Here is a 19,233-nt window from a genome sequence, read left to right on the forward strand (position 1 = left end):
TAGTCCCATACCAACATTTTCCTCCTCAGTGAAGAACACAGTTTTCTGCCTCTTCACGCCCATTCCTTAAAACAAACAAACAAATCCATAATCCTCCATAGATTTCAGCTTCCATATAGTTTATTAGACTGAAAATCACTCTCTAGTCACTTTATTCTATATATACACAACCAATTTCTGAATCTGGAAGCTCATAATTTGTAGATCTTACATTTGTAAGATCTAATTTTTTTTTAATAATTTTATTGAAGTAATTGAAATCCAAGCTGGCAATTTGAAGGTTTTGGCTGAAAATGTGTGAATTTTCACTGTATCTGCAAGAAGTCTGCTTTGAAAATAGGTTGTTTTAAGATGTCCCAGGCTAAGCCTTGAAATTAGCTTGTTATTTTGAAAGTGCTTGCCTACAAATAATAGCCTTCAAAGTCTTTGTTACAGCCTTAATGTCAACACAGTTTTGGAAATTTAGAATGCAGAGAGTCAGAGCAGTGGAAGACCCAGAAAGACTCATTATAAATCTAGAGATGTTTCTCAGACATCATGTGCCCTCACTTTTGTGGGTGGCTTACATGAAGATTAACCAGAAAATATGTTTTTCCATCTCAGAGAGTAGCAGGGGGTAGAATAATGGTTAAAGTGAGCATCAGATGTATTTTTGAAAGGGAAGATGATAACTGAATAGTATTTCAGGAGGCAGAAGCAAGAGATTTAGCAACAAGTTAGTTGGCCAAATTAATTTCTCTGCCCAGAGAATAAAATGGAAAATAACACTTAAGTACTTAAATAATTCTAGTTTCCCTGATAAATCACATATCTAGACAAATACCCAATTAAACAATTAATTGATGTAAAACAGGTCTCTTTTTTTCCTATTGCCTTTGTATTTTATCTTATGAGCTCCGTAATATTTTCAAGTGTGTAGTTACTGCAGAAGGATTACACGTTTGATCTGAAGTCATGTTTGAAAACTCATCACTGGGAACCAAGGCCAGAAACACTTTTGAATACCAGGGCACAGGACAGAGCCTGGGTTTTAGAGAGCCCCTAGCAGTATGCATATATATGTAATATCTGCGAGTTAGATTTCAGCTTCATGCTTTTCCTGCAATAAGGTCAGCTGTAGCAACCAAGTAAATGACTCAGTATGTTTATTTATGGGAGCATTTGACAAGAGGAATAGACCATTAAGTCCACGTTGCAATGCACATGTATGCAAATCTACCTCAAGTATTTCAAAGGCTGTTACAAGACTGTATAAAGAATACTTGCCAGGGCACCTAGCTGGAGCTGAACAGCTGTGCTTTTGTTGCCACAGACAGACATGAGTGAACTCCTAGCAGCAGATTACTCATGTTACCTATCAGTCAGTCACTTTCCATGAGTTTGAACAAAGGCACCTGCTCTTGTTGTTGTCACAGCATTGTTCCACTCTGTCAAACTATGCTTTTCTGACTGTTTTCAGATCCAAGAGCTATGCAGCAGGGCAATATGGAACTGCAATGATGAGGATATTCTTTGCAAAAATTACTTTCTTGATGCAAACAGATCTGTGCTTCAAGACACATGCAGTATCTGACTTGCTCTTCCCAAAGGATTTAACTTTTAATTGTATTTTCCCACTGAGGCACATCACTTAAATACAGAAGTAAATTTTTATAACTAATCCCACACACCCTCCATAAAGGACACAGAATCACAAAGAGAAGTGTTCAGAACTTCAACAACATCAGAGACCTTTTAATCCTTGTTTCCCTTCAACATGTAAGTTATGACTCAATTTTTAATTACAAACAACTTATTCCACAAGATCCCTGCTTGAATCAGAAACTCAGAAAGGACAATAAATGCTTCCTGGTTGACTGGTCAATATTTTCATTCCTATTCACCAGTCATTTTGTGACCTCAAATTTTATTTACTACCTGCTGTTCAGGCTCTGCCGTGAAGACAGAATTATTCATTCCCTTAATAGATTTTTCTACAGCCCTCATTATTCTGACATCCAAGTACTTCACCAAAAAAAAAAAAAAAAAAAAAAAAAAGAAGAAGAGTAATGGCCACAAAATCTCATGAGATGAAAAAATATCTGTCCCATTTTATAGACCTGGAACTGAGGAAAAGAAAGAAAAATGTATGGGACTTCAGAGTAACTGAATTCAGGCAGGTGTGCATATCTTCATAAAACACTGCACCTTGCCTCTCCATACAGTCACTTTCAAACGTTTTATCTCCAGCATTTGCAACAATGCTGTCATTACGTTTTGCTTCATTATTCCAACAGACTTTCCATACAGCAAAATAATTGCACCTGATCATGGCTGATTCTTGTGGTTATTTTCTCTGTAAGGTCTTGAGTGATTAAAGAAGGTCTGACCTTGTGGTATAATCTCTCACTGGAAGCACTGGTTTATGATTCCCACCCTAAACTGTACCAGTCACCTATCTCCAAAGACCCTGTAAGCACTAAAAGATCCATCCTGGTGGCAAGTTTTTCCTGAATGTTCTAGCAAACTCAGCTTTCAAAATTCAAGAAGTAACTTGAGGAAATAAAAGGAACCAACTTTGTTAGTTTGAGGTATTCACCTTTCTCTCCCAGCCCCTTGAAGAAAAGAGCCATAAAAGATGGAAGCTAAATATAGCATATCAAGAGGTCAGACACAAATAAGCATTACTGCTGAATGGCAGGCAGAATGAACACACCATTTATGAATCTCAATAAAAGATTCCTTTTATTCCCGAAAAGGAATAGCCAAAGGCAGTTCTATAGTAAGATATTGTCATAGGTTAGCAAGCATAGTCCCGGAAGGGATGTCCTTGCTAAGGGGTGCTTACAGCTTCCTCTGTGACCTGATAGAACCTATCAGCTGGCCAGTTTGAAAATGGACAATTCTTTAAGCCACTTAAAGTTGTGACCACCTCTGTGATCCACATTTAAGAATAGGCAAACTCCCCCTCCAAGCTCTCTCTCGTTTCCGGTGCTGGGACAGGTGGATGTGGGCCCCGTGTGGGGGCCAGCGGGCCCGGCCAGGCCCTGCTCGGGCCAGGCTGGGCCGGGCCACGGCCATCCTGGAGCCGATGGACCCTGTTCCAACCATGGAACCCCCCCACTGCCTTGCCGTGGGCAGCCGGAGCGGCTCGGCTCTCCCCCCTCTCCACTTCGATAAGAAAAATTCAACATTCCAGCGTCAAAGCTGCAAGGCTGAGGTGAGATTAACCCTTTTACTGCTGTAAAGAGCTGAAAACCTGAGGGAAGAGAGAGAGGAGATGCTTAAAGCTGAAATTCTGTTGTGAAGCTATGATATATCAGAGTATCCCGTTGTAATTTCATGAAGATATGGGGGGTGGAGTGTTCAACTCATGCCTGTTAGCAAAAGCACCTGCGCTGAGATAGGCAGATGCTGACGCAGCTGTAATTTCATGAGAAGTTTGGACAGGGAGAGATGGAAGCGATGAGGACTTTTGCTCCAAATGGGAAAGGAGAAACCTCAGTCCCTAGAGATGCTCCTGGAGATAGTCCTAACGATGAAGATGATGAAGACCCTTTGCTCCCAGGGAAGGAGAAGGGCCTCTGTTTTTGTTCCTGAACGGCTCAACCTTAAAATTGTACCCCAAAAAACTTCAAGAGTGGACCCTCGAAAGCAGTTGCGGGAAAAAGCTGCAAGTCGGGGGGAAAGGACTCACACGCAGGCAGAGAGACTCCTCTTCCTAAATGGACTGAACAATATTTGGAAGTGGGCGGCTGTCTCGTTGTGATAATGTTTTCATAGCATGAGCAAGAAGAGACTTCTCTTTCTAAATGGACTGAACGAGGTTATTATGGATGTGGTAAACAGACTGAACATCTTGAGGGTTGTCTTTTTACATTGTCAGTGGGAGAAGGGAGGAAGGTAGGGGGAGGAGGAGAGTTCTGAAGGTGGTGTAATTTTTTTCTTTCCTCTTTTAGGTCTGTTAATAAACTTCTTTATATTCTTTCAAGTTTGGTGCCTGTTTTGCATTTCTCCTAATTCTTATCTCACAGAAGATAAACAGTAATGAGTTTGGACCAAACCACTACAGATATTATTCCACCTTGCTTACTCCTAAACAAAGCATGTTTGAAAAGAAGCAAATTACATCGAGCCTATCGCTGCCTCAGTGAATAGACACAAGTCAGAGATGGCACGTGCTAGATTCTTTCATCAGCATCCTTCATTTTACAGCTATTTTTAGTTCTTCAGTTGCAGTAAATATGTAGATACCTTACACTGAATTCATAGAGTCATTGTAAATAAAGTATCTTGCTTCAATTATTTGTATGCAATCAAGAGCTGTCAGACTCAAAGACCTTATTCAGTACAGGATAAGTCAACATCTAGAACTACATATTCATTGACTACACAGTCTTTCTATCTAGGCTTCATGCTCCAATCTCTGAAGACAGAAAAAATGACTGTGTCAGTTTACTTTCAAAGCATAAGCAATCAGGCCATAGGCAAGTCTAAAATATCAGCATCTATATTTCAAGGCGAGAAAGCCTCGCTAAAAAAATGCTGGCATATTTAGCACTACAAAACAAAGCATCCCTCTTCAATCCAGCCAATTTCAGAGCAAAATGTACAGTTCCTAGTTAAATTTTCACGAATCTTTAGGAGGAGATGCCCATTTGAAAACAGCTGTTCTGGAGCATTAACCAACTCACAAAAAATTAATTTTTCCCATCTTTTAGGTTAAAACCCCTTTCCTTCTCTACATCAAGTCAGTCCTCTCTATCCTCCTTGAAACAGAGGATAGAAATGCCAATAAGAGTAGATAAATCCTCTAGACACTTCAGCAACAGTAAATATAATGATATCTAGGAGGCCGGACTGAGCAAAGGCCTGTTAACAACAGGAGAACAGCACAGGTGTGCCAGTAGCAGAGCTAATGAGCAGCACATGTTTTCAGTTAAAACCCTTAATTTAAAGCCTCTTCTAAGCCTGGAAAAATCTCAGGAATGGAGATAACAGGTAATCAATGACCCTGCCAGCTAAGAAATCAAGATTGGAACTCAGTTTTATTTCCAGTGCATTGCTAGGCTAGTACTTACTGAGTGTTTTTTATTTATTCTGAGGAGAAAAAGTGATGCTTTTATAGTCACATCATCTAGAAAGAATTTCCAAGAGAAACAACAGGTTGAAGAAAGGCTTTGAATTGTTGCATATGGTCATAGTGATTTACTTTATAGTGTATCTCATTAGCTTATTTTACCTAGAGGCTAAGAACAGGATTAGCGTAATAGAGACTGAATAAAATTTGTCTTGGATGTGCCCGTTAATTGTCCTGTTTGGGTTTAACCTGTGCCATTAAATTCCATGCCAAAATGATTAGAAGCTTATTCATGTGATCAGAAGAGGTTTGGTCTTGTTCCACTGCTGCACAGATAACTAAAAGTCAGCAGATTTCTGCACTCTCACACTGCAGCTTCTGAAAATGAAGAGAAAGCATGTGGGCAACCCACTGTGACAGGGAACTTTAAAGAGTAATTAATAGGCAATTGCTTCCAGCTTCTTATTCTGCTTTGTCCTCTAGAGATGGAGAAGAAAGGATGGAGCACAGATTCATGAAGAAACAGGAAAAATGTGTTTTTCCACAAGATGAAAAAAAGGGACAAATAAAATCTGAGAGCCCTCCAAAGCAGGAGGAAGCATCTACATATATGATATGTTAGCTTGTCTAAAGTATCTCTGCCCTTTCTTAAGGGCTTTGACGAGACAGATTTTAAAGCCTTTTCCTAAGGATTTAGTCAGCATTGCTTCTACAAAAGAACAAGAGATCTTGGAAGACAACCTTTGTATGATGGAAGGAGAATTTTACACCTGGGCACATCTACCTTCCTATTCCTAGGTTTCCTCACTCTTGCCAAGTGGAAAGAACTGCAAAAGTGGTATTGCACCATTGCATAGTCAAAACCTACGCCGAGTTTAAAGAGGGGCCTCGGGAAGGCCTGACTGCTGAGTGATCCAGTTTGGCAGCACAGATCCACGGCAGCTCTGCAGGCATTTGTTGCCTCCTGCTGCCCAGCACTTGGGATGGCTTTCTAATTTATGGAAGGGTGGCTAATTTCCAAGGAACACAGGGACAAATTTAGCTTCTAGTGTCAAAGAGGATCACAAATTACAGGAATTAACACCCAAGTCATTATGAGCTACGTGCCCAAATATTGAATATGATGGTAGAAGAGGTCAAATTGCTATTTGAGTTTCTGGAATGTGGATTCTGCTCAAATGGAGGCTACAGATGCAGTATACACGAGAGGAATTATCTCTCCAGCCCCTGCTTGCTCAACACTTAGGACATCCCACTGTGTGTTATGATGTTTCTCTGACTGTGTTAACTTTATTAGGAACTAGGCAGAGATATTGGCAGGTCTGCACTTTGTTTCATCAGATATCCCATTATTCCTTTCTCAAAGCTAGCATTTAAAGCCTAAAAAAAATTATTTGCATTTCTGCATCAGAGAAATGCAGGAGACAGGCTGATGAGAAGCTTATGCCTCATAAATATCCACACACCTTTTTTAAATATCTAGTAGATTTTAAAGGTCCTACATAAGCAAAGGTTGCATTTCACCAATACTCTGTTGACAAATATGTAGTGGTTCCATGATTACTATCTGAATTCTTTTCCTCTTTTGCTAATAATTTCATTAGAAATAGAGTTGGGAGAATCCCCTGAGGTTGTTTGTTCTGGTCCATACAAATAAATTGCTTTTGTAAAATGGGGCAGAGATGACTCTCTCTTGCAAGTTTGGAAAATTATGTCTCTAGCTTTAATTTTTACATAAACATGTTTTTAGAAAGATTGATTGCTTTTTATGGGATAGCTTCAAAATATATTAAATGCCATAAATCTTTGTCTGTAGAGATCATATTCAGGAGAGATAGATTCTAAATGAGTAGATTTTATTAATGCAGAGAAGTCGAAAACAGTCATGACAAAACATCTTTTAGAAGTGGCTGCAAATGAAATGTTTGTGCTAAACTTTTCTCCTGATCCCCCTACCACACATCCCATCCTTATTCAATCCCACTTACTAGAAATTGAAAAGTTTGGATAAAGCAAAATAGAGCATTTTTCAGATATTAAACTTCCTTGTAGAGTATTAGATTTTTGGTTTATCTCATCTGGACATTTGCCAGAATACTTAGTGCACGTGTCTCTCTAGCTAGATAAATAGATAACAACCAATGACTTTAGCTACCAGCCTGAAGATCAACGCTCTTAAAAAGCCATCAGGTAAACAATGAAACTCTGCAGACATTTGTTTTTGTTGTCTACCAATGTAAGCGTGACTAGTGCATAAATCCTACATACAAGCAAATAATAAATATTGTGGCTATGTACTCTAATAAACAAGGACAGTGACAACTGTAAGGCATAGTAATTTCAGTCCCTTGCACTTTTATTTGATTCTCCCAATGCTCACCTAACTCAGACCATTTTCTTCACCACAGTTGCTGGAGGGAATTATAAAATGTAGCAACATGCAATACTGTCTGTTTCAGCACAAACCTCACAATGAAGCTCATGGATGCTGATGACCTCAAAAATTATTTGTGTATGAGAAGAAAAGTGTTGCTTTGGTTATCTGACATAGTAGTGTTAGGTATATACACACATAATTCTTTGATCATAAATAATAAGCCATTGGCTCCTTGGTTAAAGATAAATCGTAAGTCCTGCAAAAATTTCTCTGAGCAGAATCTACCTGCATTTCTGTGAGACTAGGTGCAGAGGCTGACATAAGCTTCTATAGAGTAAAAGATTGCAAGGACTTTTCTTGATTAAAATAAAAATAAATAACTTTTTTAGCAACTACAGATAAAGGATATAAAATTTTCTCTCACTTGTAGTAACTTCTCCAGTGTCTTCAAAATACTTCTTTCTTAAATTGTTTATTTGTTCAATTTAGTGTGTTTTCTACTAGGTTATCCTATTTTTTATTTTGGTTTTTTATTATTTAGTATTTAGTATTTATTATTATTATTTATTATGTTGTGCTTTTAAAATGGCTATTTTTAATGCATTAATTGCATTTAAAGCAATATTATCAGTTAGCTGTGACAGGATGAACTGCTCTATTTTTTCTAATTAATTATTATCTGTTATGCTCTTCAAATATGTGCATTTCAGAATAAATTTTATGTTCCCCTCAGGGTATCTTTAATATTATCTTAGATTTAAGGTGTGATTTCAACATCAACTCTGTGTCTGTAATAAATAAGAATTTTTGCTCTTACTACTATTACTACTACTACTACAATTCCACTGCCCTTATTTTAACCTGTCAGTGCAGCATTGAGACTTATCTGCATTTTCCTCTCCAGGAACTGGTGTTAGCTACAGTAACAATCTGCAATAACTGTTGGGGTCCCTCCCCCGCCGTGTAGCCCTGGGAGAGGGGCCCTGAGGGCACAGACACGGGGTTTCCCTGCCCCTGCTCAGCCTCGTTCCCATTGGTTGGTTTGTGTTCCCTGCGCGGGCAGAAGGACCCTTGGTCCCGTGACTGGAACAGTTCCTCGGCAGAGCCCCGGCCATGCGGCTGGAGAAATAAACATCTCTGAAACAGCTAGCAAGAATCTGTCTGTCCATATATATTTCCTTTCCACGGGACTCCTGGTTTGATATATGCGTGTTGCAGTATCCCCACTGCAACATAATGGTGGAGAATTGTGAGTAGAACCATCCCCGATCCCTAAGCGACTGATTTGTGTGAGTAAACCCTGGAAACTTTGGATTCCTCTTCTTGGTTTTGCTTTGCTATTCCATATCTAAACTATGGAGGAACGGTGGGAAGACTCTTGGCTCTCAGAGCCGCATATGGACATTTATCTTAAACTTAAAATGATTCTTGAACAACGATTTGTAAATTTTAGCTTGATTCAAGCTCAAAAAGAACTGAAACACTTCCTGGCATGGTTGTTTAAGAACTTTTTCTATGTTTCTTGGGATTTAATTCTTACGAAGGGCTTTTGGAAAACCGTTTGGACACAGTTAATATTGGAGTCAAAATATATGCCGATGGAAGAATATTTTCGTGAATATTATTTAGTTACCGAGACTGTTGAGCAATGTCAGCTGTGTCCTGGCGAAGGGAAGCCTGGCGCAGGGACCGTGCGGCCCAGGCCATGTGCACCGAGCGCTCTCCGAGCAGCAGCGAGGCAGTTCCCGCGCGCGGGCGGAGCCACGCGAGCCGCAGTGTCGGTGGCGGAGCGAGGCGCGGCGGGAGCAGCGGGACCCGGCGGTGCCCGCCCGGCCCCGCACAGCGCGTGGTGGAGCGAGCCCCGTGAACGCCCGACCGAGAGGGGCGGCGTGCGGGCGGCGGCTGGCGGCGGTGGCGGTAGAACGGAGCCGCGCCGAACCGAAACGTGCGCTGGAGCAGGGAGGGGGGGAGTCGTCGCTCGGGGGCCCGGCCGAGACGTGGGTGCAGCGCCCGGCAGCGGCAGCGAAGCTCCGACCAGAGGAGGCGACGCACGGAGAACGGAGCGGCGCAGCCCGGCCCGGCCCACGCCCAAACGCGACCCCGGGAAGAGCGCGCAGGCACCAGCAGCCCCGACAATTCCAACACGGGAGCGACCGAAGGAGAGAGCAATGACACACCGAGACAGAAAACAGCAGCCACTCGGAAAAAGGAAAAGATCATAGCAACTAAGACCTTAGGGATAGTAAAATGGTATAATGTTAAGCAAAATTATGGTTTTATAACAAGGTGTGACAACCAGCAAGACATATTCGTGCATAGAACTGCTATTAAAAAGAATAACCCTGAAAAATGCATCCCAAGCTTGGGAGATGGAGAGGTAGTGGAATTCAAAATTATATGAGGTAGAAAAGGGTTACAAGCATCGCAGGTCACTGGGCCTGATGGTGTTCCTGTAAAAGGCAGTATATATGCAAAAAATCGTAGTCATGTTAGACAATATCTCCCTTGTAAAACCCCCCTACAGTCTCCCTTTCCTAATCCCACCTTTCCCTTTTACCCTATGTCCTATTACCCCCAGTGTATTCCCAATCCGTTTTTTCACCCATGGTTTCCCTCACAAAACCATGCTTTTGCCAACTGTTTCCCCAAAAATCCCTTTCCAATGCCGAGTGGGGGATGAAAAGGGGGAGGGAAGAAGTTAAACCCTCTCCTGCCTCAGTTCCCCCACAAAGCATGCTCAGAGAGTTCTGTCTCCCTTCTGTCAGCCCTAAGATGTTCCAGAGACTCTGTTTGGACATTTAAAGACTCAGGAGGGTGGCTTGTTTTGTTTTGAAACTGTTCTTGTTATGTTTATCCAGTTGTTTTCATTCTCCTTTTATTAAAATAAAACGGGTGAGGTGTTGGGGTCCCTCCCCCACCGTGTAGCCCTGGGAGAGGGGCCCTGAGGGCACAGACACGGGGTTTCCCTGCCCCTGCTCAGCCTCGTTCCCATTGGTTGGTTTGTGTTCCCTGCGCGGGCAGAAGGACCCTTGGTCCGGTGACTGGAACAGTTCCTCGGCAGAGCTCCGGCCATGCAGCTGGAGAAATAAACATCTCTGAAACAGCTAGCAAGAATCTGTCTGTCCATATATATTTCCTTTCCACGGGACTCCTGGTTTGGTATATGCATGTTGCAGGATCCCCACTGCAACAAATAACCTTTAGATAAAGGTTAGGGCACTACTGCCTAAACTTTTTCAGCTTTACTTTGTGGATATCACACACGGTTAAGATTTAAGAAACTTAAATAGTAGTAGGTTTTTTGAATGGGGGCAAGTAAAGGCTGCAATGGAGCTCTCAAACTTCAGTTGTAAACTAATAAACAGAAAATAGCCTGTGGTGCAAAAAGTATAAGAGCACACTAACGCCACCAGCAAGGAACTACGCTTGTTGAAGGGCCTGGAAGGCTGATCCCTTCTGCTTAAGACAGATGCAGTAGACCTTTAGACCCAAAAGCTGTCAGCAGTCAGATTGTATCTGTGGCCAAGCAGCCATACTCATGATCACCAGAGAAAGGAGGAGAGTGGAGATCAGGGAGATAGGATGTAAGACCATCCTTTTCTGGGCAAAATAATTTTGAAATTAGATTAAGCCCATGTCTGAAATTTCAGTCTTTGTGGCTTCTCTGAGTGGCTTTATGTAAACAGCATATTTTCATGAAAATTCGTAAAAACTCAAGGATGAGTTTACATCCAAGGATGATTAACTCAAGTTAATCATAGCAAAACAGGAATCATTCACTTACAAAAACTCCTGCCTCAAAAGGAAAGGAAGTGGAGACAAAAGTTTTAGTTTAACATTGATATAAAAATATTAATTAAATATCTGTTGTGTTCTTCAAATAAATCACATGGGGATATTGCTAATGGGTACTGAAGTTATATACTAGAGGACGATGATTTGAGATCAGAATTTCAGAAAGTGATAAGTTTTCAGTCTTTCTACATACTGAAAATCAGAGATTGAGTTTGTTTTCCCAGTTCCAGTGATGCAGAAAGACTCCAATTGGATGGAAATGATACTACCTGCTGATATGCACACTTGAATTCACTCCTCAAGGATGCTGTGGAAAACAAGAAGTAGGGGAATTCTGAAGTTCTCTGCTTTGCCTTAAGTCTGTGATATGGCCAGGAAGCATACTAGAGCCTGGTCATTTGTAGAAGCTCTCTGTGTCCTCAGTTCAGACAGAAATTTTAAGCTAGCTGTTTCTACTTCATTTCACTAGCTCAGGGCTTTGGGAAGGAAGGGAGCAACATGAACATTTGCAAGTTCTAGAAACCCTGCAGAAGTGAACAGGCCAGCAGCAGAGCAGAAGTGTGGAGGTGTTCTAGAGCTGTAAAGAAACACACAGTACTTTGCCTAAATCTTATGAAGTGCTGATATGGGTTTCTGTAACACACATGGACTGATTTCACAGTTTATTTATAATGTGAATGTAGGCCCAATTTATACAGCACTTTAAAGAAGCTTCACCATATCTCAAAGATAAACTTACCAGTTCTGACTTCAGGTTAGAGTTCCCGGTAGTTACAAATGTTAGAAGCTTTCTTAGTGGCAAGAAATTGCATTTGAACTCAGAAAAAAAAAAAAAAAGAAAGAAATCTGGAAATGTGTCTCACATCCTTCCACAGAAAAACATCACCTAACCCATTGCTGTTGTGCTACATGAAGAGTAAATTAATATTAGGGATGATATCCACTTGCACACTTAGACTCCAGTAAACCAGATGTGATTGTTCCAGTCCTTGTTCCAATGTTATAGGCAAAGTTCACACAGTGGTTTGGAAATCTTTATGAAGAAATGCCGCATGACGAGCAACATTATTACTACTCTTATGCTTTGGTTGGGATGTTTCAGCTCTTTTCGTTTATTCCATTGTTTATTAAAAACTTCAGTTGCATGTATATCTAGCTCTGAAAAGATACCAAATAATGTGTTTATTGTCTGTTATTTTTTGTCAATTACAAAAATACAGATACTACCTTTTTGAGAAAATAATGAGTTGCCTTAAATAACAGTATGATTAACATCTATTCAGAAAAGCCAGTAAGAACACACAACTTCTGAATAATTTTTCTTTTAAATACAACCAGAACTAAGCTTTTGTATTACAAACAAAAGGACCTTTATTGTCTGACCATCTAAATGGCAATCTTTCTACATTACACCATAATTATGATTCTGGGACGCAAGAGACATGCAATATTGCCAACTTTTTTGCTACTCACAATGTTAATGTTGAATAATAAAGACATCTTTTATTGTAAAGGTAATTTCAAAAAACTTACAACCAGTTAATAATTTCAAAAAGGTTTTTCAATATGTATACAAAAAATGCATAGCATGGTCTATGCCAAGAAAAGAAATTGCTGAACTAAAAAAATCCCCCAAAACAACCAAGAATGATCAACAGTAGATACTTACATTCAAACTCATATCAATGTATGTCAATGCTGATAGAGCACTTGAATGAGTTAATTCACATGTTTTGTAGACTGAGAAATGGAAGTTTCACTGAGATGAGAATGTTTTTCTTCCAACACAATATTTTCCAGTGTTTCTCATAAATAGTCTTACTGTGAGTTTGGATACTTTATTCCTTAGCGTGTTCATGGGGAAATCAGGGTAAAAAACTCTACATATAAAGTTACAGTGTTTTTTTAAATTTATTTACCAACATCATTAGCAATACAAATGAAATTTCTCTGCACCTACATATAGGTAGCAGCTGCAATTTTTCACCTTTTTAAGTGCAGAAGCTAAATTAATAAGCCCACTCAATTTAGCATACAGCTAAAACCCTTCAAATTGACCCCAGTTCAACCAAGCAGTTTAGTACATGCTAAAATCAATATTCAGCAAAGCATTTAAATACACATTAATCACCAAAGACATAAATAAATTTGAGCATAACTTCTAAGCATGTGTCTGAACACTGCCTTTGCAAAGATATTTAAATGCCAAAATATTAATATAATCACCTCCTCAGATTTTCAGAAATGGCTATCTTGGAAAATTAATTTTCAAATAAATTCTGGAAGTAATTTGCACCTGAATCATAACTAAGTTAATTAGTAGTCATCTTACACTTTACAAAGATAAGCCAAAGGATCAAAATATAGACCCTTGACCCTAATTTTTGGTCCCAATGAAAGTAAAATAAGTAATCATTATTCTCCCAGTAAAAATCTGAGCATTTGGTGTGAACAACAGTATTCTGTATAGAACAGATACACAGCTGTAATGCTGTAGATCTCATTTCCTGAGGAAGACTATTGTTTGGCTGTAGCTGATGGGTTTTAATTCCACAAACCCAGCAAGTTAAAAGTCCTTCCCAAGTGAAAATTTAAGAAAAGAGTTAATGAATGAGTAAGTGTTATGTTAGGTTTAATTACCTTCTGTCCGTGCAATACAAACCTCTCATAATTTAGGAAGGTTTTCCTTTTTTGTAACATCTGTAATTAAACACAACGTATTCTTTACATCTTGCCATGTCCAAAAGATTCAGTCTTCAAAATTCTCAGGTCAAAAAAAGCAGCCCAGTATACAGCGTGTGGACATAGTAGAAATCTAGAAGTAATTTTAAAGAACATGGCTCGTCAAAATCCCTTCTAAGGAGCAAACTGTTCTAAAAATTTTAGAAAGTAATAACTTTCATAGGGAAACCTGTTGAAAAAAATACTATCACTTTCATAAATTAAAAAATAGGAGGGTGAGGAAAAATAAGAAAATTCAATACACAATTAAAAATTAGTCACTGCAAGTGTATTCCTACAGCATTTGTTACAGGAAGATGACTCATCCTTACAGAAAATAAATTTTACAGTAAGTGAATTTCCTACCCTCTTCCATCATATCTGTGTCTTCTTAATTATCTTACTTTTCTGAATACTGAGATACATCAATTAATAGAAAAGTTAAAGTTTGTCCAAACCACGCAGATACAACAAATACATTTTAATCGTACCTTAAACAAAAATATGTCAAGAAGAAAACATTGGAGAAAACATCTTAAAAGACCTAAAATATTCAAATGTGAAAGAGAGTAAAATTGTTTGAGAGAAAATTGTGACAAGACTTCAAATACAAGACAATCTATAAATGCAGAAACCTAAATGAAGAGGAGAAGGAGTTATCCATTAGAAGTATATGAATAGTTAGAAAAGAACATTGGTAGCCAAAAATAATGTTTGCTGGGACACAAATTGAGAAGTGTGGGAGTTAAAGAAGATAAAGAGAAAAAAACACACAAAAAACCTCAAAAAGAAAACAAAAAAACCCCACAAAAACACCCCTAAACCCCTTGAGCAAAACTCACAACATAAAAAAAGAACAGAGAGAAAAATGCAGAGTATTTAATAGAGTAAATAACTGTCTAACAGGAAAAAGAAAGTAAATCGCAAATAAACCTGAGAACAATTTGTTCTGTGTCCCATTTTGTACAAAACAAAGTTTAAACTTGTATCCCTTCTCAGAAACCCAGCTAACAATCTGTTTCATGAAAGTGAAACAAATCTTCATTATTCCCTATAAAAATACTAGAATACACCTGCCAGGTGTTGTGTGCAGTGGTTTTTGGAATTCAATTCTCGGGAATGCCTATGAGCAAAGAAGTACATAACATTTTTTGGCATTTCTGTTTTTCAAAAACCACTTAATAATACAATCAGATTCCAGCACAGGCTCGGAAGTCCATTATACCAACAAGAACACAAGTTGAAGAAGGCACACCAACAAAATCAAAATTCATTTTTTGTACATCTTGTTGTTGCTTCTCTGTTTGCACTGCTTTTGAAGAAGAAAAAACAATGCTCGCATTATGGCTTAGGAGTGTTTACTTCATAGCATGATGTCTCTGTCACAGAAATTGTGCATGAAAATGACAGAAGTGAGGTTCGACAAAATGGTGTTTTATTCCCATTATGCCCAGCAAGGACTGCTGGATTGGAACATCAGGAAAGATCAGGAGGTTATTTTAGCTTGTATTGAACAGGTCATGGATTACCAGGGTAACCTACATTACTTGAAATGAATTCACCAAACTTTAGTGAATTGAATGGGAATTAGATACCTGTCAGAGGATTTTTTAAAAATTTCTAAGAATCAAACCATATTTAACTATTAAAAATAAAGTGAAGTACCCCTTTAAGTGACCATAATAACAATTGCTCAAAATAATGGTAACATCAATCTTTAATTTTTTTGTTAGCATTTCAATATCACTTGCATTTTTTTATTTTCAATTCTAGTACTTCTTGGGGTTTTTTATCCTTTTAATTTCCTTTATGCTTATAGCCTCTCAAGCCCAAAGAATCACTGATGAAATCTACTGACTTTGGCCAAGACACTTTTACAGATGGCCACATTCCACTAGGCACTGAATATGCATGTAATAAATGTCTAATTCTATATTAAGTAGCTTAACATTCAACATCTACTGAAATTCTACTTGCACTAAAATGTTCAGAAATCAGCTCGTACTACATGCTTAGAACAGTGAAATTACCAAACATACTGCATTTTAAGTTTAAAGTGATAAATGCTCTTGCCTCACACTTCATTTCCCATACCTAGGGAAGTATATGTCCATTGGCTATCAATTCCTATGCAGTTTTCTCTGATACAGTGCTTTTAAAGAATGGTCACCTACTATGTTTTGTGTTTACTATTATATCTCTTTTATGTTTCTAGCTGGACTTAGAGGTTATATGGAATGTCTCTGTTTGGATTAGTACACCTTTCAAAATCTGCATGACTGGAATTATCAGGAATGATAAGATCTGTCTGTAGATCTTAACTCTACAAAAGAATCTGATTGTTGTAAAACCTGGATGATTCACTGCAGCTATTCTGGAAACTAGAAATTGCCTGCATAGAACAGCTTACACTGTCAGGGTCTCACATTTAGCCAGGGTCTGCAACATTTCCTAAAAATATCCTTCCTTTGAAATATTTTTCTTCTTCTAAGACCACCTTGTACCACTTGTAGAAATATTAATTGAGAATGAGCCCAATTAAGTAACATTAGCCCTAAAAATCAGACTAAAATGAGAATCTGATTAGTGTCTTTTGAAAAATTTTATTTCATTTTATAATATTCATCTAGATTTCTATAGTAGTGGAATAATAGTGCCTATTAGAAAGCATGAATTAGAAGTCACAGAAGTTATTAGTAGGCAGCTAATTAGCACATCAACATTAAAGCTGATTTATTCTGTGAGGATGTTTCCATTTTGACAGCTTTGTAGGTCTCAAAACAGAAACATCCCTACAGAATAAATCAGACTGTTCCCTTACTGCGCCGACGGAGTTGTATAGGTGAAAACAGGTTATCATTCAGCTAGTTAGCTAAAGTACTTTGTAGCACTATGGACATAACAGAGAACTCATGAATAGCTGGTAAACTTGCTAGTCCATACTACACATTCTCCTAATCTTGCTGCTAGCAGGATTTGAACTTGTCCAGGTTTGTCTCCCATCAGCTGTGTTGTAACATCTCCATAGGCATTCTTTACCTGGAGAAATGGATTTTTTACTTCTATAATAAAGTCAACATCTTTTGAAGAGAACATGTATACTAAATAAATGAATAATAAGTATTTTTGATTTGTGATTCTACTCCCACTTCCCACCAATGTAATTTTTAAAAAAGGAATGTTTTCCAACATAAGCTTGAAACTTAAAGCATAGCTGTACAGCAAAAAGGATAAACTAATCTTTTAACAACAGAAGTGGAACACTAGTGGATAGAACAGAAAGCACTTTGGTTATTTAGACTCTTAGTCATCAGCATTTCATTAATCCAAGCACCAGGCATCACAGTGATTTTGTCATTAAAAATTCCCCAGTTTGGGATAACAAAAAAAATATTAGCCTGGGCTTTGTGTTCATGTTCAGCATTGACATAATCTTCAAAGGGGGTCTGAATACTTATGGATTCTGTGGAGTGCATGTCTTGGAAGTTCTCTTGCTGGCCCCTTACTAGACACAGAGAAGCTGCTTACAGGACATTTTTCAAGGATGAAAAGCCTGAGATGCTTTCAGAAGAAGATGACATTAAAGGATTTTTATGTTTGTATATTGTTTTCAAGGAGGAGGAAATTTATTTGATTGAAAGAAATAGTCTAGTGACTACTATGGTTCTACACTTTGACCTTAGGAAGGTTTTACCATAAGTGACATATTATGCTGGGGTGGGGTGGGTTGAAGTGGTGGCAATGAAGCAACAGCATCTCAGTAAATGACTCAAACCTTTTATCTAATAGAAGAATATTTCCAGGCAATACTGAAAGAGACTGGAATTTTGGAGAAAATTTCCTTGTGTCCAGGGGATACAATCAAACAAATTTTTTTGCTACAAAATGACATCCTCAAAAGGCCCTCAGCAATTACAGCCAAAAAAAGATTTAGGCACTTGCAGATGTTTAACTACCTGCTCAGTCCATGAAGAATAATGCAAAACCTGAAGCTACATTCATGGGTTTACAGTACAGGGTGTGTAAAGAACAGTCTCAAAACCACTGAAGAAAGCAGCCAGATAGTTAATGTAGATGCTGAGAAAGCTAGCAGAGAAAAATTCTCCCCTTTTTACTGTCTCATGTTAAAGTCTTCATTCTCACACAAGCTATCTGTCTGACAGTTTGCTAGTTGGTAAACATTTGCAGGTGCAAGGCTGCAAGAACGTAGTGGAATTGTTTTCGTTTACTGGGAATAATATTTTGAAAAGGGTGGTTATACCTCTTAGCCTGTCACCTTGGTAGGTGGTTGACCGATGGGCCAATCGTGTAATTTCTCTTTTGCGATCCATGCTATAAAAAGATGGGGTTTTGGCATTAAAGGGTCGGCTTTGACTATCTTCTCTGACCTGAGTGCATGTCGTTCTTCGCCATCCCCACGTGCAACAGCGACAAGTTGACAGGAAATTCTCTTAGATGCCTAAATCAGGATTGAGCAGACACAATTTTTTTAATTTAGGAATTCAAGGAATGGAACAGAGCTTGAGCTAGATTTTTTATCTGTTTCAAAATATGGCTGCTCAAAGAACCATTCTGTCAATGTTCTTGGCACCTACATTTTAGATAAAAATTCAGAGGTTTCCAACACCCTCAGGAAGCTGGATGTGCAACATCTAGCCTGTTTTCAGCCTGAGAAGGTTCAAAGCCGTATTTCCTATTTTCAAGTTTAACTTCTATTAAGGAAGTGAGAAACACAGAACTACTTTCCCTATGACTTCTATCTTTTGATTGTTTGATGTGAAATTTATAAACTGTGATGGAAACAGGACTCTTGATTTTTCCCACTTTTTATCATTTCATACTTTTTAAAGATAAAGCCACTGTGACTTTTTTTGGTGGGGTATGTAAATTTTAAAGGAAGTTTCTTATCTTTGTGCTTTTTTGCTGTGCAGCCTTAGTGTATTTCTAGGCTTTGCCTAGAAAATACAAACAGCCAAGGCTCAGAAACTTTCAGCTGCATCTGTCTAACCCATATCTGTATAGTCCTTTCCTTTATAAAAAATCAGCAGGGAAAAAAAATCAATCTAAAGGCTACGAATGAACAAGTTTATTAGTTTGTATGAGTGCAACAACAGATAAGAAATCTCTGTTGCGAGATAAAGTGATTGAAAATGAAAAAGAAAAATGCAAGCCAGGTAGTAATGGGAAAATCTTCATTAAAATAATTAGAGCATGAAGAATCAGGGTTTCTGTTAAAAAAGAAAATATGCTTTTAATGTCTAAGTCATACTCTTAAATATAA

The sequence above is a fragment of the Corvus cornix genome, chromosome 2, assembly GCF_000738735.6.
Source record: "Corvus cornix cornix isolate S_Up_H32 chromosome 2, ASM73873v5, whole genome shotgun sequence".
In the NCBI taxonomy this organism is placed as follows: Eukaryota; Metazoa; Chordata; class Aves; order Passeriformes; family Corvidae; genus Corvus; species Corvus cornix.